General features: G+C 51.7%; 1 long non-coding RNA gene across 1 annotated transcript; it reads right to left on the minus strand.

Moving 5' to 3' along the window:
- Positions 1 to 7284: 7284 nt before the first annotated feature.
- Positions 7285 to 8269, minus strand: LOC309612138. Its single transcript, XR_014235005.1, has 2 exons — positions 7742 to 8269; positions 7285 to 7710 (listed from the first exon to the last, which is right to left on the minus strand). It is a non-coding gene; the product is annotated as an uncharacterized lncRNA (long non-coding RNA).
- Positions 8270 to 23191: the final 14922 nt, after the last annotated feature.

Below are 23191 nucleotides of genomic sequence, written 5' to 3' on the forward strand. Positions count from 1 at the left end.
GTTGCTGTGTGCGGGCTTTTCTCTAGTTGCGGCGAGCGGGGGCTGCTCTTCGTTGCAGTGCGTGGGCCTCTCATTGCGATGGCTTCTCTTGTCGTGGAGCATGGGCTCTAGGCATGCGGGCTTCAGTAGTTGTGGCTCACGGGCTCACTAGTTGTGGCTCGCGGGCTCTAGAGCACAGGTTCAGTAGTTGTGGTGCACGGGCTTAGTTGCTCAGCGGCATGTGGGATCTTCCCAGACCAGGGCTCGAACCCGTGTCCCCTGTATTGGCAGGAGGATTCTCAACCACTGCACCACCAGGGAATCTCTCTATAAAGAGATTTACTCTAAGCAATTGGCCCACGTGATTATGGAGGCTGACATGTCCCAAGATGTGCAGCCAGCAAGCTGGAGACCCAAGAGGAGCTAATTTTTTTAGTCTGAGTCCAAAGGCCAGGAAAGACCGATGTCCTCACTCGGTCAGGCAGGAGGGGTTCCCTCTAGCTTTGACTTCCTGTTCTATTGAGGCCTTCAGCTGCCCGGATGAGGCCCACGCACCCTGGGGAGGGCCACCTTCTTCGCTCGGCCTACACATTCGAGCGCTCATCTCACCGAGACACCCTCACAGGCACACCCAGGGTAACGTTTGACTGAATGTCAGCGCACCGCGGCCCAGCCAAGTTGGCACATGAAATTAACCATCCCACTGATATTTGCCACCCGCTTACTATGTGCCAGCCTTGGAACCCCACACACACCGAGTTGTTGGCCCAGACTTGTTGAATGAATCAAGAATCAGTGAACAGAAAGGACGCGGGAAGCTCGCTGGATTCAACTGAATTCGGCACAGATACTGGGTATCATTTCAGGGCAACAGCAAATGTTGAGGACCAGCCAGGAGGCTTGGAGCAGACATTAATAACATACTAACAATTCAGATTGGAAGATGAGGCTGAAAAGGTCAAGGAGGATGGCAGAAATCACGCCTCAATTCATGAACAATGAGGAACGTGTTGAGGTTTGGGTCTGAGGTGAGCAGAGGGCCAGGGCACGTCCCAGCTCTAAGAATCGGGTTCAGTGCCGGCTGGGTTTTCCTTCTCTCCTTGAACAAGAAATGTGCCGTCTGTCCATGAACTTCAAGTGAGAAAGCAGATAATCCCCTCCAAGCCCAGAAGGCCTCCTTGCAACTCAGCAGGTCCCCGAGCTTCTGGAACTGCGATCCCAGGACTGTTCAGTGGGCCTGACCCATGTTCGCTGCTCCTGCACCCGGCCCTCTGAGGCGAGGGGCTGCGGGCCCCGCCGCAGGGCCATCAGGAGCTCGGGCGGGGCGGGGGGCTTGGAGCCTGGTGTGCGTGGCCACTTAACCTCCCCACCCCCTGCCCCATCCATCCCGCCGGAAGAGGGGATCCGGAATCCCTGGCAGAACTTGGAGTTACAGACCCATGATGAGGGCAAAGACTTTACACCCACACTTCAGGTAAACTGCCTGGAAAAATGCAAGCTCGTAGGGACACACCACGAATGGTCAGAAAGGAATGGACTGGGGAGAATCAGGCTTTGAAAGAGAAAATAATGAAGCTGACAGAGGAACACGGAGGAAAGACAGGAGGGGATAACACAGGTGGGGGACTCAGGTGGGCTGGGTGCTGAGCTCGAATCCGGCTGTGCTGGGAAGTTGCCTTACGGAGCCCTGACACCAAGCAGCCTGTGAGGGCGGCTGTAGTAGGAAAACTGAGGGTCCAGCGGGGACAGAACACTGGCTGGTAAGTGGCAGAGCCAGGGCTGGAAGGACCTGAGGCTAACGGCCCAGCCCTTGCCGAGGTTGGACTGAAGACTTGGCCCCGGAGCTGGGACAGGCGGGCTGGACTGAACAGGAGGGGGAAGGCGGACAGAACTGACTGTAGCCAGCGGAAACCCAGGAGGGCTTCCCAGCAGAGGCTCCGTGCCGATAAGATGCAGCAACAAGATGCTATGAGAGGGCTCAATTGACAAATGGAGGAGGGTGTGAATGGGAGGCGGACAAGCGGAAGGAGTTCCCCTCCCTAATTAGAGTTCCTGGTTGGCGGGGCCGGGTGGACAGGGCAGCTCTCGGTAATGGTAGGTGGCTCCAGACCTGTGGACCTCTCTTCAGCCACTGGGGGCTTTCCTCCTGCCAGAGGGGGGATGGAGCATGGATCTTTGAAGAGTCATTTAAGGAACGTCTGCTGGAAAAGAATTACTTTCCCTCGGGTTTTGGCCCAGCAAGCGTGGGCCATCGCCTTTCATGTAGTTGAGTGCAGCCACACGTGACGGAACACCAGCGTGTTGTTCATCGCGGAGAGCTGAGTGGCAGGCACGACGTGAAAAGCTCAGGACTGGGGGCTAAGGCCCGCCAGCTCACCCTTAGCCTGGGGAGCCCCAAGGGGCCGCACCGTCTAAGGGTGCTATCCACGTCTCCTCACTCTCTGTTCGTCCTCATCTCTTATTACTACTTTCTAAAGGTTCGCTATTCTGTTCACAGGGCCATCCATCGTCTCTACCCTTAACCCTCCAATTAACTCTCCCAGCCCTGACAGGCCCCAGGAGATGGGCTGTGTCAGCCCCATGCAGCCCCGTCTCAGCCGATGCTGGTAAAGGGTGAGGGGCTGGGACAGAATACACTGCACGTCTCTACCCTGTTCTGGCTCCCGTCGTACCCTCTGGTGACAGAGGTGACGTCGGGCAAGGCCGGGGACGTGGGGCTGAGCGTGCCCGTACAAAATAGGCCATCAGACTGGGCTGCACCTCTGTGAACTTTGTGGGTTGAGAGTTCCTCCCTGCTACTCATAACCATAGCAACAACTTCTTCGACAGGGACCACACCCACCGTTGGCCTCCCACCTGCAGATCTCCGGGTACCAAAGGCTCAGAGGAAACAGCCGGGTTCGCCGGTTACCACATCTAGAAACTTGGAAACATTAAAAGCCCCTGGATTTCTTTCTCTGTCAAGTGGGCATAATTACTTCTACCTCACAAGGCTGCAGGGCCATTTAATGAGATAAAGTGTGTAAAGAACCAGACATTGCTTACAAAATGGTAGGTTCCTTGTGGATGTTCAACATCTGACCCCCCTCCCCTGCCCAGTCTTGTCAACACGTTTGGTCCAGTGTGGACCCAGCTTGGCACGTAGGTGTGGCACTGCGGGAACACCCTTCTGGTGGGTTCTGCCCACAGGACAGTCATCTGACTGTGTGACAAGGTGGCACCACGGTGGAGACTCAGCCCCAAATGAGGTCCCAGGCCCCATGTCAGAGAAGTGGGCTCCACACTTGGGTCACAGGCTCCGTTACCATGGAAACAGTTGATGGAGTCCTACTCTCCGCTCCCCACTGCCTGACCCCATTTGCGCCACAAGTTTCATCAATAGAAGCCAAATCTCCACCAGATGGTCACTCCCCCTTCCCGATACAACCTGCCAGACAGCTTCTGTCTTTGAAGGGCCATCTCAGAGGATGCTGGGGACAAAGACCAGAGGACTCACGTCCTGCTTCTCCCCCCTCCTCCATCCCGCTGCCTGGTGGTCACCATGGCCTCTCCTGCCTTGCTTGGGATATTGCCAAGACCCCTAATGGAAAAATCCCTGCTGCTCCTTTCCCTGCAGTCTTCTGGATGAGAATAAACCCTGAGCTTTGGGTGAATTTTGAACATTCCCCTGCACCCATTCACCCCTGTCCTTTCTGCCTTTGATTCAGAATCCTAATTTCTTGGGTACCAAATATTTGACTTTTTCCCAAAACAAATCTGCAGTTTAAGTAACAACACACAATGTATAAATCTGACTTATAGCTCAGCAGTTTTAGAAAATATTTCCATCATTTCTAGGCTGCAGAATGTCTGGTGGAAAAACCTCACTGTTTGCCCATTTCTCCCCGAGGGCCCTTGCTGGACAGATGGTCACCAGGTCAGGGCAAACGCGGGAAGGCGGCCAAGCGGGCAAGGCTGTGACGGGTTGGAGGCACCGGAGCTGGGGGCAGTCAGGCCTTGGAGACCTGACTTGGCTCGTCTGCCTGAATTCCCAGCTTCCCTTATTAGGATATGGTCTCTAAACAGGGCTTGAGGCTTCAGGGTTTATTTCAATTATACTTGAAAATACTTGTTCAATCAATTTGCTCCTCAAACCCTTTAGCAAGATGTGTTCTGAGCCCCCAGTGTGTGCCTGGTATTGTCCCAGACAGTGGATGGGAGGCGGGGACATATAAGAGACAGATAAGACCGGGTCCCTCCTTGCATGGGGACACAATTCAGCCAAGAAAAGCATGACGGGGCAAGGCAATGCAGGGTGGGAGTAGGGGATGGGGAGTGCAGGGGGAACGTGCGAGCTGGGGGAGTGGAGTCTGAACCTCCAGGCACAGGGCTGGCCCAGGGAATGAGTGACGGCCCGCAGATGTGCCAGGAGTGAAAGGGCTTGGGGGGGGCGGGGCACGGGAGCCAGAGGGGCGGGGCCTCGATTCGGGGGCAAGGGTAGCCCGGCAGCTTCTTGCGCCCAAGGGTGACTTGGCCACTTTGAGCCCCTGTTTCCTCCGTCACCACATCGCCTTGCTCATTCCAACAATGGTTCTTTTCAGAAGTGGGACCTGGGTGTCCAAAATGCCTTAAGAGGAGACTGGGGGTCGCGGGCACGTGTTGGATTTCATTTATACCAAATGGCTCTGAAGCCCTTGTCTTTTCCGGCACCTTGGGTCGGGGGTTGAGGGCTGGAAGGGGCCAGTACACCATGCTCTGGGCACATCTTGTACCCGATGGTCACCCCAGGTGGCCACCCCATATCTCAGGGCACCGGCCTCTTCGTGTGTTGAGGGGGTGACGTCTGGACACATCCAGTGCTGAGCGAACCCGCCCAGGCTGTGTTCTTAAACCGTCAGGCCCCGACTCGCAACTCGATTTTCCCTTATTCTTTCTAATTAGAAGAGAAATACATGCTGATTATTTAAAATGATTTAAACATTATAGAAATGTAACAAGGAAAGCGAATTTCCCCCAGAACCCCGTCTCTACAGGGACAACCACTATTTTTTCTTGCTTGATCTTACTGGTGTTTGGATATTTGCTGGGAGAAAACAGCTGCAAGCCGATTCTTCCTCATCTATGGGGCACTCGATGGGCAAAGCACGTTCAGGGCACAGTGAGGGGTTGGGAGTGCTTTTTGTCCTTAAGGAGCTTCCAGTCTAAGGAGGGAGACAAAAATCCATAAGAAACTTAGGCCAAGAGGAACCTAAAGAGACATGATACTACATGTAACACGGTGTCCTGGCTGGGGTCCTGGGACAGAGAAAGGACGTTAGGTTAAAACCAAGGAAATCTGAGTAAACTCTGGACTTAAGTTAATGATAATGTATCCGCATTGATTCATGAGCTGTAACAAATGTGCCACACGAATCTGAGATGCTCGCAAGGGTAGAAACTGGTGTGGGTACCTGGGAACAACCTGTACCATATTCTCAATTTTTCTGTAAACCTAAAGCTGTTCAAAAACATTAAGTGTATTTAAAAAAAAAAAGACAAACCAGAAACATAGATCAGGCAAAATGGTAAGCGGTGTGTTGAGGTAGAAGAAGCTCAAGGCTTTTGGCTCCGGGGGTGGAAGCACGAGGAGCTCTCACCCGGGGACCACCTCCCAGCCACATGGGGGGTGAAGGAAGCAAGACGGATGTTCCAGGAGACAGCCATCCGAGGCCCCATCCAGAAACCGGTCCTCATCCTCCCTCTGAGAGCCCTGGAAAAGCCACAAGAGAAAGGGGACTATTAACCGATATCAGGAGGGCAGAGGCCGGCGTTACTGCACCGGCTCAGGCCTCCTCTGCCAGCCAGGCGGAGGGCTCTGTAGGTGCCAGTAAATAGATGCTCAGTAAGTCTTCTGACTCCCGTTCCTGTTTACAGTTGTTTCATGGCTGGAGGTCAAATCCAGAAAGCTTCTCTGAGAGTCTTCCTGCCCCTCAGTTGGCTCCGCCACCGTGTTCCTGTTCAAACCCTTGAGGTGCGCTGTGGCCGAGGGATTGACCAGCAGCCCCAGAGAAGCCCGGTTCCTTCTGGTTCCTTCCCCTGGATGTGTGTTTATGAAGGCCTCTGCAAACACGACTGTATGGAAAAGTCTTGAAATAGGAAACAGAGTCCCAGCTGAATGTCTAGGTTATATGAGAGTTCAAAAAAAATGAAAATCATTTCCTCCACGGCCGCCAAGTTTGGAGACCCTCCCCGGATCTACACATCCTGCAGGTGACTCAACTCGACTCGCCCCGTCCGTCCCCCATGCTTGCCTGGCCTGTGGAGCCAGCACCTGAAGGAGCGAGCAGCACAGTGGGAGCCCCGGGCCGGGCTCCTGCTCTGTCATAACACCAGCCCTTCCCCAGGCCAGGCTCAGGCCCCAGTGCCCAGCGAGCCCCACTCTGCTACCTGGGGCATCTGCTCACTGAAAATGCCATTCTTAGTACAAGTAACAGTGGCCTGTGCCATTCATGGGGGAGAATCATTCTGCTATTTTAACCATTTGTAAGAGAACACTTCAGTGGCATTAAGCACATCCACATTGTTGTGCAACCATCACCACCATCCATCTCCAGAATCTTTCATCATCCCAAAGAGAAACGCTGTACCCATTGACCTGGTAACCTCTACTCTACCTTCCATCTCTATGAATTTACAATTCTAGGTGCCTCATATAACTGAAATCATACAATACCTGTCCTTTCGCATCTGGCTTATTTCACTAACCATGTGTTTTCAAGATTCATCTTTGTGGCAGTAGCATGTATCCAAATTTTATTCTTTTCTATGGCTGCATAATATTCCGTTGTATGTATATACCACATTTGGCTTATCCATTTATCTGTTGAATGAAACACTGGGTTGCTTCCACCTTTTGGCTGCTGTGAATAGTGCTGCTGTGAACCTTGGTGCACAAGTATCTTTTTTGAGTCCCTGCTTTCAATTCCCTTGGGTATAGGCCTTGGAGTGTAATTACTGAGTCATATGGTAAGTCTATGTTTAACTTTTTGAGGAACTGCCAAACTATTTTCCACAGTGGCTGTACCATTTTACATTCTTATCAGCAATGCACCAGGGTTCCAGTTTCTCCATATCCTTGCCAATACTTGTTATTTTCTGTTTTTATTCCTTACTTTAAAAAAATGTATTTATTTTTTACAATAGCCATCCTAGTGGATGTGAAGTGGTATCTCACTGTGGCTTCGATTTGCATTTCCCAGCTGACTACTAATGTTGACCATCTCTTCGTGTGCCTGTTGGCCATTTGTATATCTTCTTTGGAGAAATATCTATTTAAATCCTTTGCCCTTTTTTTTTTTTTAATTTAATTTTTATTTTTATTTATGGCTGTGTTGGGTCTTCATTTCTGTGCAAGGGCTTTCTCTAGTTGTGGCAAGCGGGGGCCACTCTTCATCTCAGTGCGCGGGCCTCTCACTGTCGCGGCCTCTCCCGTTGCGGAGCACAGGATCCAGACGCGCAGGCTCAGTAGTTGTGGCTCACGGGCCCAGTTGCTCCGCGGCATGTGGGATCCTCCCAGACCAGGGCTCGAACCCGTGTCCCCTGCATTGGCAGGCAGATTCTCAACCACTGTGCCACCAGGGAAGCCCCTTTGCCCATTTTTAAAATTGGGTTGTTTGGGTTTTTTTTGTTGTTGTTAAGTTGTAGGAGTTCTTTATATATACTGGATATAAACCCCTTATTCTATTTGATTTGTATCTGTCTGTGCACACATACCTGGGAGCAGAAATTCAAGGTGCGCACATACCTGGGTGGTCTAGGAAGGGTTATTCTTAGGCATTTCATGCTCCAGGAAAGGATGTCTGGGTTAACCAGGTGTCTCAAGGTGCCAGACTGGGAATGGACGGAAAAGAGAGAAAATCAGAGACAAGAGGTGGGGAGGTCTCCATCCAGGCTGGCTTACAGCTCTGGCCTCCAACTGCTGATCTCTGCAAAGCAGTATCTGGAGGACTCTTCAGACACAGATGAGTCTACAGGGCCTCACCTGGAGCGACCCCGGTCAGCACAGTGACCAGCCCCCGAGTCCTGCTGAAGGTAACTGCATGTCCAGTAAAGCCAGTACACCCTTGGGCTGTCTGGTCCATACATCCTTCACTCCAGCCAAGGGAACTCTGCTCACAGGGCTTTTCTTGTTACCCCAGTTATTTCAGAAGAATTGATGGTGAAAAGGAGAGGCACCCCCAGTAAATATGAAGCCCGCCTCTCCCACTGTGGCCTCTGGCTGGTTCCAGACAGATCACCCGCCTTCTATTCCACACCCACATGCATTGGCCGAGGCTACGGCAGCTTTTCATACCGCAGGACCACGGCTACTAAGTTGGGCAGTGGTCCCCAATCTTTGTGACACCAGGGACCAGTTTCGTGGAAGACAATTTTTCCACAGACCAGGGGGCGGGGGGATGGTTCAGGCAGTAATGCGAGCGATGGGGAGCGATGGGGAGCGATGGGGAGCCATGGGGAGCGATGGGGAGCGATGGGGAGCGAAGGGGAGGGATGGGGAGCGATGGGGAGCCATGGGGAGCCATGGGGAGCGATGGGGAGCCATGGGGAGCCATGGGGAGCCATGGGGAGCGATGGGGAGCCATGGGGAGCGATGGGGAGCCATGGGGAGCGATGGGGAGCGATGGGGAGCGATGGGGAGCCATGGGGAGCCATGGGGAGCGATGGGGAGACATGGGGAGCCATGGGGAGCCATGGGGAGCCATGGGGGAGCGATGGGGAGCCATGGGGAGCCATGGGGAGCGATGGGGAGCCATGGGGAGCCATGGGGAGCCATGGGGAGCCATGGGGAGCTAAGGGGAGCCATGGGGAGCCATGGGGAGAGATGGGGAGCGATGGGGAGCCATGGGGAGCCATGGGGAGCCATGCGGAGCGATGGGGAGCCATGGGGAGCCATGGGGAGCCATGGGGAGCGATGGGGAGAGATGGGGAGCGATGGGGAGCGATGGGGAGCCATGGGGAGAGATGCGGAGCGATGGGGAGCCATGGGGAGCCATGGGGAGAGATGGGGAGCGATGGGGAGCCATGGGGAGCCATGGGGAGCGATGGGGAGCCATGGGGAGCGATGGGGAGCCATGGGGAGCGATGGGGAGCCGTGGGGAGCCGTGGGGAGCTGTGGGGAGCCATGGGGAGCGATGGGGAGAGATGGGGAGCGATGGGGAGGGGCAGATGAAGCTTCGCTCGCTCACCCGCCGTTCACCTCCTGCTGTGCGGCCAGGTTCCTAACAGGGACCCCTGGTCTAGAGGACCCACAATTCTCAGGGTGGAGAGAGTCCCCTCGGGTGGGAAGCGTTGTCTGGATCTGGGTTTGGAAGGAGAAGGCAGCCATGGTGGAGAAAGGGCCCTGGACTTGGAGTCAAATGTCAGCTTTGTGACCCAGGGCAGGTCACACAAGCTCGGGAGCCCGTTTCCTCCCTCCCAAAAGAGGATAACACGGGGTGAATGATAATGTGTATAAAGGAGCTGTAACCACGTGAGCACAGATCTGTCTGATTGCTGCCCTGGGGTTGTCTTTCTAGCTCTGGTCCAGGCTTGCAGATGACCCTCAGATTCTGAGCACCTAGGTTTTCAGGCATTAATATGCATGTAATAGACCTTTTTAAAAATATTTATTTACTTATTATTTATTTGGCTGCGTCGGGTCTTAGTTGCGGCACACAGGATCCTTGTTGCCGCGTGCGGGATCTTTATTTGTGGCATGCGGACTCTTAGTTGCGGCACGCAGGATCTAGTTCCCTGACCAGGGATAGAATCCGGGACCCCAGCATTGGGAGCGCGGAGCCTTAGCCACTGGACCACCAGGGAAGTCCCCGCACATAATAAATCTTAATTCAGTGTAACTGACCAGACCATTTGGGAGGTTGTGAGCATAAATAACAGGCTTGATAACGAGGCCTGTCACTGGCGGGGCACCTAGAATATTCCACACACTGTGCCAGTGCTTTTCCACTTGTGGAAACCCCAGGGGCAGATTCCACCCCGTTTTGCAGAAGTGAAAGCCCAGAGGCTGCTTGTCCGGGTGTCAGTTAGGGCCAGAGCTGGGACAGTGACCCAGGCTGCGGTGGGTCCCAGCCCTGTCCAGCCCCGCGCGTCACTGCCGGCTGTGCAGGTGACTGCTAACTGTCCCCCTCACTCCTTTAGTCACGGGACACTCCCGGATTTAGTTGGGCGCACAATCTAGCCCGAGGCTGCATCCTCGAGCCCCCGGGAGTGGATGTGAGCAGAAGTCACACGTGTTACTTCCACGTCACCAGGTCGAAGGGAAACGTCTTCTCCTGCACCTCCTCTCTTTCTCTTCCTGAGAGCTGGGGATGTGTCAGATAAGCTGCTGGCCAGCTCTGACCACGCACATGGGGCGGTGGCAGAGCCACAGGAGGGAGGGAACCTGGGCCCCTCAGTGATTTCTTGCAGCTGGGCTGCCCCATCGGCTCAGACGACTTCCTTACAGACCATGACATGAGAGAAATACAAGGCTCTTTCCTAAGGCCTCTGTCATCTCCAGTCTTCTGGCCATTGTGGTTTTGCCCAAAGCCTCACTAATGGGTGTAAATGCTAAGGTGACATTCTTGCAGCATTGCCAGTAAGGACCAGCCAGGCCCACGTCACGCCAGCTCCAGGCTCCATCTCGATGTGTGAGAGCAAGTGTCCGGGGTAACAGAATCTCATGGCTGGGCAGTTAAATCCATTCTCTAGCCAGCTAAGGGGAAAGTTACCCCTTCTAGCAAAATCTTCTAAAAAGTTGTGATTTCCTTTGCTGCCGTGGTAAGTCCTGTCTTGGAATCGAAATGGACTGGATGTGGCTGGTCTCTCGTTCTGAAACTCAGGTACCACTGGACAGGACTCCAGGGGGATACAGAGGACAGCGGCCCCCTCAGTGCCCAGAACCGCCCTCCCGTGTTCACTGAGGGCTGCACTGGGGGGTTATATTTCCCCACAGGCGCGAACTGAGTCCTCAAGGCCAGGACCGGATCTTACTCAGCCGTGAACCCCTGGTGGGTCCCCAGGCCCAGGGCCTGGCAGTAAGAGGCACTGACTTGAGGGCAGGTAGGAAGAATTAGGGGCTAGGGCACCTCCTGCAAAGACGCGGCTTTGACTGCAGCAGGTTGCCCTTTGAACACAAGCTCTCCTAGTTGTCCTGGGCCATTTTCTCCTAAGACCTGAGTGCAGAAGCCAAATTCCTATTATCTGGAAGTTCTGAGTACTTGGGGCCAATGTCTTCAGTCCTAAAGTTGACTTGAAGTTGACAAGTTGACCTTACTTTGTTGGAATAACACGAGCCTTTCTTTGCAGCACCACATAAGTAGCTTGAAAACAAAACATAACAAAACCAGACTCTGAAGAGTCCCTTCCATTCCCAAGGAACATTCCAGAAGACTCCCGTCTGTCTCCATTTCTGTCTTAGTTCACTCCTTATCAAATGTTCGCTGGCCACAGCCTTAGTGTTCTCTTCCAAGCACACTGTTTTATTTTTCACAACATGGGTAGGCTGAGAATTTTCCAAATCTTTAGGTTCTGGTTCCTTTTTGCTTAACAGTTCTGCGTTCAAATCATTCCTTTCTTCTTGCATTTTAGCAGAAGCCGTCGGGAGGAGCCAGGCAGCTCCTTCAACACTTTGCCTAGAGATCTCCTAAACATCCAATTCCCTCACTCACAAGTCCTACCCTCCACAGAACACTAGAACGTGAACACAGTTCCGTCAAGTTCTTTGCCGCTTCATGGCAAGGATCACCTTCTCTCTAGGTTCCAATAACATGTTCCTTGCTTCCATCTGCGGCCTCATCAGAATGGCCTTTACCGTCCACATTTCTTGTTTTTTTTGTGTGTGTTTGTTTGTTGTTTATTTTTATTGGAGTATAGTTGATTTACGATGTTGTGTTAGTTTCAGGTGTACAGCAAAGTGTATCAGTTGTACTTGTACATATAGCCGCTCTTTTTAAGATTCTTTTCCTGTATGCGTCCTTACAGAGTGTTGAGTAGAGTTCCCTGGGCCACACAGTGGGTCCTTATGACACCGCCCGCATGTCTCCTCACGTTCTGTTCATGGCCGCTTCGATGTTCCCTAAGAAGACTGGGCCTTCCTCCCAGCTCTCCTCTCTACCTTCTGCGTCCTCAGGAATCACCCTTCGCTTCCGTACTCCCAGCCCGCCCCTCAGAACTCCTGCAGCCTCTACCCATCACCCAGTTCCAAGGTCACGTCCACATTTTTTAGGTATTTGTTACAGCAACACCCCACTTCTTGGTACCGGCGTGGCTGCCGAGGTGGCGTGAGGGAGGACAGCCACGGCCCCTCCCGCTGCCCACCGGGCGCGTCAGGCTCCCCCCTCGTGACCCCCAGCCACCACCTGCAGACGCACAGCGCTTCCTGCCCCTCCTGTACCTCGTGCGTCTCCCTGCGCCCATCAGCACCCATCCCCTCTGGGGGAGGAATTTTGTCTGCAATGCTTGACGGCTCTCTGTGGATGCAGTTTCATCATTCAGGGAAACGATGAGTGTGGATATTAAATAATAGTTATGGAAAAAGAGAACAAAACCCACGCCAGTATTATTACACAAGGTATGATGCATTCGAAGGAGGTGGTAGGCTTACCCATCTGAGTCATACCCAATCTATTTGTCAGATTCCTCAAATTGTGCAAACAGACCAATTCCTCCTCTCATGGGTGTTTGCCACCCACAGTCAGGCTCCAAGGATCAGGCCCTCCTTGTCACCACTTGGATTTGAGCTTTTCCAGGAGTGAACACCTGAGACTCCACAGGACCTGGGAAGAGGTAGTGAGCAGCACGTCTGAGGGAAGATGCAAGCCAAACGTGCCGGATCCAGGCCCCAGACTGGAATGGGGCGCTCAGCGCGGCTCGAGGGGATGATGGGGCCTCCGTGGCTGCCAGGAGCGAACGCCGGCTCTGTCCCTCGGCTCAGCTCTGCCGTGCCAGCCGGATGGGGCTGAGGCAGCCCTGAGCCACTAGGCAGAGGTGCCAGGACCCTGTTCTTCTGAAGCTTCTGCTTGGCACTGCTAACTGCCCCCTGTCTAGTTGCTGGTGAGTCACGCTGCCCAGTGCCCCTTAGATGGACGCTGTGATTTACCGTCATCTCGGCTACGGTGGAGCTCAGCAACTCGGCACGAAAGAACTCCAGGTGAATTCTAACCACATCTGATCCCACCTGTCTGAATAATTTTCCTGCCGTTATCTCTGGGGAGCTGCTCACCACAATGGAAAACCTGAATTTCTAGAACCCTGGAGAGAGGGATGTGCCTCAGCTCCCCTCAGACCTTCTCTCAGTGGAGAAAGCTCCCAACACCGGCAGCCCACGGCCAGACCGGCCGCATCTTCTCGACTGAGCCGCTGACTGTGTGGGGAGGGCCTGGCGGCCCGGGGGATGCAGGCCAAGGGCGTTTCCCTTGAAGGGAGCCTCCAGCCTGCCAGCCTCCCATGGGTGGGCTCAGGCTCTCAGCCTCTCGCCTTAAGGACAGAGGCGTTCACGTCCCCGAGGGGACCCAGATCCCTGCACGTGGGGACTTCAGCACCTGCCCCTGCCCTGAGCAGCCCTTACCTCACTTACCTGCCTCTCATGTCCCTTGGTCTCCTCGTTGTCACCTGGCCTTGGAGTTTGGCATGTTTGTTCCCCCTCGTGCTCTACCTGGAGAACTGTCTAAAGCCCAGGACTGAAGGTGCGGCCCTGCGCCCTGGGGGGCCTGTGCGGGGAGCTGCCACAGGGGTTGTGAAGACGGGGAGAAAGAGACCGGTGTGTGGGCAAGGAGACCGAGGCTCAGAGGGTGGACGACTGGGCCGAGACGGTCCTGGGCCCCGGGCCCAGTGGAGGGTCACCCACCTGGCTCATCCCTGACACCCTCACACATCTGGGAGCCCAAATGCAGAAGGGCTCCATCGTGTACATCTCCCCAGGCTGACCCTCCCTACCCCAGCCCTAGATGTAGGACAGACAGGGGGGTTCTGCCTTAGCCTGCGCAGACGTTGGTCTTTACTCCGATTGCCTTAATGCCTCCAGAGGAATTTGCTATTTAAAGGCATCCTATGATTAATCTTTTCATAAAACAACGAATCATCCCATTTTTCTGTTGAGAATATCCGAGTTTTCATAGGTGGGGTTTACTCATCGTAGCGTTGCCGGTGGAAAGGAAAAAAGAGAAAGTCCAGGATGCCTAGTTAAGTCTGAATTTCAGATAAACGACAAATACTTTTTTAGTATAAGTGCGTCCCACCTCCTGCATGGACACGCTGATATTCACATACGACCAGGGGTCCTGTAGTTTATCTGCTATTATGGATTGAATTGTGTCCCCCGCAAATCTACATGTTGAAGTCCTAAACTCCAGTACCCGTGAGTGTGACCTTATTTGGAAATAGGGTCATTCAGATGATCAAGTTTAAGTGAGGTCATTAGGGTGGGCCCTAACCCAAGGTGACTGTGTTCTTATAAAGAGGGAAATTTGGACACATCCCCAAACACAAGGAGAAGGCCCTGTGAAGATGAAGGCAGAATCCCAGTGATGCGTCTACCAGCCAAGGAATGCCAGAAATTGCCAGCAAACCACCAGCAGCTGGGGGGAGGGCCTGGCACAGATTCTCCCTCACGGCCTCAGAAGGAACCAACCCTGCTAACACCTTGATCTTGGACTCCCAGACCTAGAACCATGAGCTGATGAATTTCTGTTGTTGAAGGCATTCAGTTTGTGGTGCTTTGTTACGGCAGCCCTAGTGAACCAAACAGCTGACACAGAGTCACTTGGTTTGAAAAAGCAGGGCTTGGGGGCCGAGAGGGTGGTGCTGGACCCATCTCCCCCTCCCACCTGGGCCCGGGTCCTCGACAGGGATGGACTGCATGTTCAGGTTGTATTTTCGATCTTTCCCGTGGGCCTCAGGGATAGCGGACAGAAAGATCACGAGTGGCTGATTGAGGCTTGCCTTGTAATTCATGTCAGAAGGTAGGGTCCCTGGGCTAGAGGGACCCCAAACCTCTCAAAGTGGGGCTCGAGCCAGGCTGCGTGTGTGTATGAGGGGAGCCTTGCGTGGCCCGGCGTGCAGACCTCCGTGGCATCTTGTTTGCTGGCGGAGCACGGTGGCAGCCCCGGGGACCACTGCAAACCCGACATTGGGGGAAGGTGAGTGCAAGGCCTCTTTCGCGGCCTGGAGGACGCAGTGGCCGAGAGACCAGCGATGCTACAGTATTGCTTCCCGCGGGCCGGGCTTCCTTCCTGTGAGCAGCGGCTCCCTCCCTGGAAAAAGGCTGCAGACACGTGTATCCTGGACAGCTGGGGCTGAGAGTGTTTCCTCTCAATTGTTTGGAGGAACTCTCAGGGGTAAATATGGAAAAAGCCAGCCTGGGCAGGCAACCCGCCTGACCCTTGAGGTGTGGTCGGCCCCCCTGGGAACGTGGCCATGATACTGGGGGTGTCTCACTCCTCCGGGCCTTTTTGTCAGGATGACCTGTAGGGCTGTTGGGCCTGACAGGACAAGGGCAGCATCATTTCAGGGGAGCTTGGGGGCTCCCCACTGCCTGCAGCAATATGGGGGCCTGGGAAGCCCAGCAGGGGGTGCCCTGCCCGTCTAGCCCCCCTCAGTGGAGCTGCCCTTGGGGTTTGCACACAGGTTTACGCAGGGGCTGGGGAAAGGATGCTATTGCTAAAGGTGCTCGCAGACCAGCGGCGCCGGGTTCAAGCCCAGCCCTGAGCCTGTCTCTGGCCCCTCATCTGGGGCAGCCCCCTCCTTGCCTGCTCTCACTTCTGGGTAGGAGGTCCCTTCCTGCTCACCCACAGGGCACACACTCGTGCCCTGAGTGCCCTGAGCTCTGTGTGCACATAGGGGGTTCCCCTCCCAGTGGCTTTCGCGTCCCCTGGCCTGGCATGGAGCCCACACCTCATTCGGGTTTTAATTTAATCTAATTATTCCTGGGTAGAAATCGTGAGCTGGTTTAAGTTCAAGCTACAGAGGGACCGTCTAAGTCGAAGAAATGAGAACTGCCTTGGAAGGAAATGACTGCATGTCGACGGGTCTGTTCAAACAGAAGAGGGGCAGCCCGTGAGGGGCCTCCGAAGTCAGCATGGGGTTTGAAGCGGGAACAAGTGTCCTCCAGGACTTTCAACCTGAGTGTCTCAGAATGTATATAACTAACCGGAGCAAACAGGCCCAGTGGTCTGCATACTCTAGGCGTGGTGTCGAGAGGCCTGTCCGCCCAGCTTCTCCCCGAGGCCACAGCCCTCCAAAACCCAGCACTTCCTTTGTTTACTGCATAGTAGTAACAACATCCCCAATACCGTCTTCTCTCCCCATCTTCCAATAGAAATCCCAAATGTTAGCACATGCTTTTCTGGAATAAAGACTGCACTTCCCAGCCTCCCTGGAGCTAGGTGTGACCATGTCACCAAGTTCTAGACAAGGGAAAATGGCAGTGGTAAGTGCCACTCTGGGAGCCAGTGTTTCTTATGGAGGGAACATCCTTTCCAATCTCCAGCCTTCTCCTCAATGGCTGGAATTTCAGCACAATGGCCAAGTTCCAGCAGCCGTCTTGGGCCATGAGGACAAGGCACGCAGCCCAGGACGAGGCACTGAGAGTTGGGAAGAGCCCAGATCCCGGTGATTTTGCGGAGCTCCTGTACCAGCACCAGCAAGGCTATGGGCTGAACTTCTGGAAGATGAAAGGATGAAGCTTTGGATCTTTGCCTCACAATGCAAAATCAAATGACTAATATATCCAAATGACAGCAATATCCATGACTTTAAATCTCCCTGAAGGGAGAGACCAGGGTTTATGTGTCTTTATTCTTTTCACCATCTAGCACGTAATAAGTGTTTTAATTTGATTTCATCCAACCTTTTAAAATCCTGTTACTTAAGGAGTAACAAAATCTATACAGTGACTTCCTGCTGTGCCAATAATACTTCTTTTTTTTCATTCTAAAGGCTACCTATTTTAAGTTCCAGACAGGCCCTTTTTGAGGGATGCCAAGCTCACTTTTGACCTAATTTATGTGGATGACAGGTCTGGATGACATCACTTCTTAGCACCAATCTCTCCAGATAGGAAGTTCCCTCCAGAGGCTGCTGAATGAAGCCTTTGGCCCAGGCCATGTGCGGGTCAGCGTCCCAGAGAGGAAGGGCTTCCAGGAAGGAAGTACTGGGGTCAGCTGTCCGAGGCTGGGCAGCTCCTGGCGGGTGGAGCAGGCCTTCTGGTGCGGGGCCTGCGGCGCCCTGGGGATGGGAGCCATCCCAGCAGAAGTGAGCACACGCTGCAAACGCAGGAGAATAGCTGGAGCTGGGGAGCTGGGCCAGCCCGACGCCAGCCTTGTTGAGGAAACGTCTGTGGAGGCTTGAAAGAGGACAGAGCGTCGGGGCCACGAGGCCAGCTTCCTTTGGGTGGAAAAGCAGAGGCTCTTTTTCTAACACTGACAGTTTCCTCCCAGCTTGGGGTGGGGAGAGGGGAGGATCTTTTATATTTTCCTCTGTTCACATCTGTATTATTTCTAGTTCTTCAAAGCCTATTTGCCTACTTCTGTCATTGAAAGAGAAACATTTTAAACATTCTTAAAAAAGAAACTGTTATATTCAATATCCTGAAATAAACCATAATGGAAAAGAATATAAAAAAGAATGTATATACGTGTATAACTGAGTCACTTTGCTGTACAGCAGAAGTTAGCACAATATTATACATCAACTGTACTTCAATAGAAAGAAAGAAAGAAAGAAAGAAAGAAAGAAAGAAAGAAAGAAAGAAAAAGAAAAAGAAACCTATTATATTTAGAATGGATAAACAACAAGGTCCTACTGTAGAGCACAGGGGAACTATATTCAATATCCTGGGATAAATCATAATGGAAAAGAATATTAAAAAGAATGTATATATGTGTATAACTGAGTCACTTTGCTCTACAGCAGAAATTGACAACATTGTAAATCAAATATACTTCAATATAAACAAACAAACAAATAAATAAATATGAACTCGTTAACAATTAAAGATAAAATCCCAGGAATGTCTTTCGCAGCCTTCTCTGACAATGGGACTTGTTTCCAACTCTGGGGTCAACCAGACAAGGGGTCACTGGTGAGAAAAGCTTTGGGAATTCCAGTTGCTATGAGAACTTGGCTTTGGGGGGAAATGTCAGAATGGAAGCCAGTAGCCGCAGGCTCAGACTGCAGGGACATCGGCGTCCCTGTCCTCTGGGCACCAGGAGGGTCCCGGGTCCCAGCACCTCCCTGTCGTCCCTTGACCCAGAGCCCAGCCTCACACACAGTTTTGTTTCCAGTTCTTTTCTTCCTGTGAAATAAAGAGCCAGATGGCAGTGGTGGGCATATGGCTTGGGTTGGGGTGAAGCCAGGGGGTCATGACCGTCACACGGCCGTCCACAGTGAAAGGACCCCACGGAATCTCTTTCTTTCCACCCTCAGTTTATTCCTGTAGTCACTAAGTGGGGTTCCCGTCAGAAAAGGCCAACGACGGCAGAGCTTTGGGGTGAGCGTCGTGTTCCCGACCCACCCAGGTTAAGGGGGTTAGGGAAGGCATGCCCTCACCATGGATGGTGTCCAGGTCCCTGAGCCACTGTGGACCTCGCACCTTTAAGAGCTGGACACCGTGGGCGATACGCTTCGCACGTGGGATCCAACTGTTGTGCACACTGACCGCAGAAAGCCCACAGTGTCTGCCCATTTTGTAGATGAAGAAATCGAAGCTGACCAACCAAGGTCCCCCAGCCACTGAGGGGCCCAGCTGGAGTGTGAGCTGGGGCCTCTCGGTCTTCAAAGCTGACCCACGCCTGCTCCAGGCCGGGGTGGTCCTGACCGCCGACTGGGCTGGCAGACACAGAAAGTGGCTCCTGAATTGACCTACAGGTGCAGAGGGTACTTAGGACAATGTATCGCGGTCCATGCGTTTTTGCACTTACTTATCAGGCACCTGCTGTGCAAGTGGCCTGGTGTGGAGCTCGTAGGGGTACCAGGGACACACAAGGCCAAGTCTTCCTTCAAGAACCGGCCGTGAGGCTGGGAAGCAGGGTGCACACAGAGGGGACAGCCCAGCGTGCTGGGTGCAGTTGTAAGTGCTGAGGGACCCCAGGAGAAAGCCTCCTCTGAGGATAAAGGGGTCATTCAGAATGCTTTATAAAGACAGTTAGGTTGGAGCTGAGCTCCAAGCACGAGCAGGGCTTGAGATGGTGAGAACAAAGGAAGAACGTTCCAGAAGGGAGAAATAGGATGAGCTATGGGTCAGAGACAGACATGTGGAAGGTGTATTGGGGAACAATAGATCAGCCTGGCTGGAACAGCAGAGGTCGTGGCAGGGTCTAGAGGGAGGTAAGTTTGGAAGGTACAGTTCTGACACATGGTACAACGTGGATGAACCTGGAAGGTATTATGCTAAGTGAAATAAATAAATAATAATAAAGGACAAACAAACAAATAAGGGCCTTGTCATCTGTCTACTCTGACTAAATCATGCTTCTCTTCTAAATCCACCAGTTACAGGGAGTTCCCTGGTGGTCTAGTGGTTAGGACTTTGCGCGTTCACTGCCGAGGGCACAGGTTCAATCCCTGGTCAGGGAACTAAGGTCCCACGAGCCATGCAGCCAAAATAAATAAATAAATAAATGAATAAATAAATAAGTCCACCAATTACACAAAGATCTTCTTTCTGTCATTAAAATCTGGCTAATAACTTTCCATCTTCCCTGTTGTCTACCTGTTGTTTTTGCAAACTAATCAGAGGCTTTTATTATATTTTTAATAAAGGTATTCAGAACCCACCAAGACTTTTTATTGGGATGAATTGGAAACAGAGAATTATGTTCCCTAGTGTCTTTGCTGTTGTTCCCAAGTTTTTGGTGTGTGCAGATATGGAAGTTTTTTATTGACACCTTTATTACCAGTGGTCCACGTCAAAAAATCACACGACAATGGGAACATTTTCAAATATATTTTTCAAATGCTCAGTTGCACAAACTAAAGCAAGTACTGTCTTAGAATTATCAGAATGTCATTTTTTTTCTGAAGGGACAGATCGTGTGCGGGCGGGTGTCTATGTTTAAAGTACCTGCTAGGTGATGGTCACGTGATCAGAGAAAGGCTCCCTGCGTTTGGAACACTTGTTTTTTGTTTGTTCTCAGCTCAGTGGGTCTTTTAAGTGTTCTGTCACAAGGTCACCTTTGGACCTCTGTGGAATGAGAGATTTTCTCCGCTCCTATCTCATTGCAAAGTATTGAAAAGATCCTACTATGTTTAAAAGTGTTGTTTTTATAAAATTAACCACTTCTGGTCTCATTGCTCTTTGGCGTCACATTCTTTGCCTTCCTCAGCGATGGAGACAATGAGTTCCTGCTTTGTAACCTGATTCTGAATTCCCTTTTTTTTTTTTTAATTCCAAGGAAAATGAAGCTCCAGTTGCTCACAGAGGTTTTCAGTAACACATTGTTTTGAAGAGGTCACTTAGAGTTGAGAAAATACCTTCTTTTGGTGGCTCATGAAAAAAATAGTAGTTCTTTGTGCACTTCGATCGTGAAACATAATCTTTTCCAGATACAGTAACAATATCCGTAGTTTTAGCCAACTGTATGTAGCAAACTGCCCACTGAATAATTTATTCTAATGATTGTCTGTTCAGATTTTCACTTGTGTTTTCTAGGCATTTTCCAGCAGTATTTGTTGACAAAGGAATGTGTTTTGGTTTGTTACCCTCTTCTGTATCACTATTTCATCCATTTAAGTGTTTGCACACTGGTAATGCCTCTTAGGCTTTTTCTATTAAAATAAAACTCAAAAGAAGCTTCTAGACACTTTTCAATACAAGAGTGAAAAGAGTTCATTTGCAAGAGTTTGTGAAGAACTGGATTGACTAAAGTTTGTAGAGAAAAGTATTGAGGTGTGTCTTGGGCTCTGGGGGCTTAGTTTTCAAATGTGCTGCTGAGGGACTTCCCTGGTGGCGCAGTGGTTAAGAACCCGCCTGCCAATGCAGGGGACACGGGTTTGAACCCTGGTCTGGGAAGATCTCACATGCTGCGGAACAACTAAGCCTGTGCACCACAACTACTGAGCCTGCGCTCTAGAGCCCGCGAGCCACAACTACTGACAACAAGAGAAGCCACCACAATGAGAAGCCCGTGCACCGCAACGAAGAGCAGCCCCCTCTCGCCGCAACTAGAGAAAGCCCGCGCGCAGCAACGAAGACCCAACGCGGCCATAAATAAATAATAAATAAATAAGTGTGCTGCTGACTGAAGCGGCGTGGCACAATGCGATGCATGAACACGAACTTGGAGGGACGCTTCCTGTCAGTAAGAGCGATCAGTATAAATCCACATTTCGCATGGTCTTGGTAGCTTTTAAAGAATGGCTGACTTCTTGTCACAGACCACTAGATCCGCACTGTTTTTACTAGACGCTTGTGAGCTCGGTACCTATCGTGCAGTGTTTTCTGCCATCACTGGTGGCACCAAATGCGTGTTGTTTTTCCACACCAATAACTAATTCTCCAATTCTCTGATGCCAACTCTGGGGGACCAAGAATTCAACCCAATTCTGACACGACCTACCTGGAGTTAATGTCAGACCCCGCAAGTTAAAGGCTCAGTCCTATATGATGGCTCCCATTTAATTTTTTTTTTTTTTTTTTTTTGGCCACGTGGCGCAGCCTGGAGGACCTTAGTTCCCCGACCAGGGATTGAACCCACGTCCTTGGCAGTGAAAAACCCAGAGTCCTAACCACTGGGCCGCCAGGGAATTCCCAGATGGCCCCCATCTCAGATGCCAGCCACACTTGGGGTCCCCAGGTGGCCCGTGATTTGACCCCACTGCCTACAAATTCAGGCGTTCCCACAACTCTGCCCCCGGCCCCCATCCCCACGCTCACCCCCACCCCCAGTCCTGGTTTGATAATTCACTAGAATGACTCAGAACTCAGGAAATGCTTTACTGACTGTCACAGTTTATTATAAAAGGTACAAGTGAACAGCAGGCATAGGACCAGGTCTGCAATGGCCTGAAGCATAGGAGCCTCATCCCCACGGAATTGGGGTGCATCAGCCTCTGGCACATGGATGTGTTCACCAAGCCCAGTGGTTAGGGGTTTTTAATGGGGTCCCATTACATAGGCACGGTTGATTAAATCATTGGCCATTGGTGATTGAACTCAATCTCCAGCCCTCTCCCCTCCCTGGAGATCAGGGGTTGGCGCTGAAAGTTCCAACGCCCTAATCATGGCTTGGTCTCTCTGCTGACCAACCCCCATCCTGAAATTATGTAGTTGGCCCCCCAAGAGTCATCCCATCAGCATACAAAAGACACTCATCACACAGGAAGCTGCAAGGATTTTAGGAGCTCTATGCTAGGAACTAGGATAGAGACCAAATCTTTATTTTTTTATACCGTATCTATTATTCAGTTGGGCCTGCATATTAGGATTATTTCCACTCTTAGGTTTTTCGAGGTTGTTTTTTTTTTTTTTTTTGGTTTTTTGCTGAATATTTCAAAATCACTTCTCCATTTTAACACAGTTACTTTAGCTAATATCATATGATGTAATCCAAATATCCATAGGAATCCCCTGGGTACAAGTGATCTGCAAATGTCACACAAATCTAAAAAGGGACAAAATATGGGACAAAATGTGGTTGAGAGCTCTCTGTATATTGCGTGCAGGACAAGCTTCTGACATACAGACCACGTGGGACCAGTGTCAAATGGAATAATAAATATTTGTAAATCTTGCTTTCTTCAGATGACAGAGTCAGTGAAGATTCTCAAGTTTGAGTGATTCATTCACCCATTCATCCCACAAACATGTGCTAGGAGCCTCCTGGGTTTCAGATGCCGTGAGGGGGCTGAAGCCACGAAGTTGAATGTCACGGTCCTTGCTTTTGAGAAGTGCACAGTGTAGCCATCAATCCAGAAAGACAGACAGTTCCTCTGCCGGGTGTAAGTACCGTGGGGTGATGGTGAGTGCTGGGACCAGTACGGGGGCACCTACATCAGTCATGAGTCATAGGAAAAGAGTTGAAGATAAACTTCCAGGAGGAGGTGGCGTTCTGGCTGAGTTTAGACGATTAAAGCAGAGTTATGACCTATGTCAGACAAGAAGATTCAGGAAATTACAAGGAAGGCAGTGAAGCCAGCGGGAAATTTCCTGAGGTTGAGTTGGGCAGAAAAGAGGTCAGCAAGAGCCCTGGGCCAAGGAGTTTAGATCTTACCCAGAAGG

The sequence above is a fragment of the Balaenoptera borealis genome, assembly GCF_965194805.1.
Source record: "Balaenoptera borealis genome assembly, chromosome: 15".
In the NCBI taxonomy this organism is placed as follows: domain Eukaryota; kingdom Metazoa; phylum Chordata; class Mammalia; order Artiodactyla; family Balaenopteridae; genus Balaenoptera; species Balaenoptera borealis.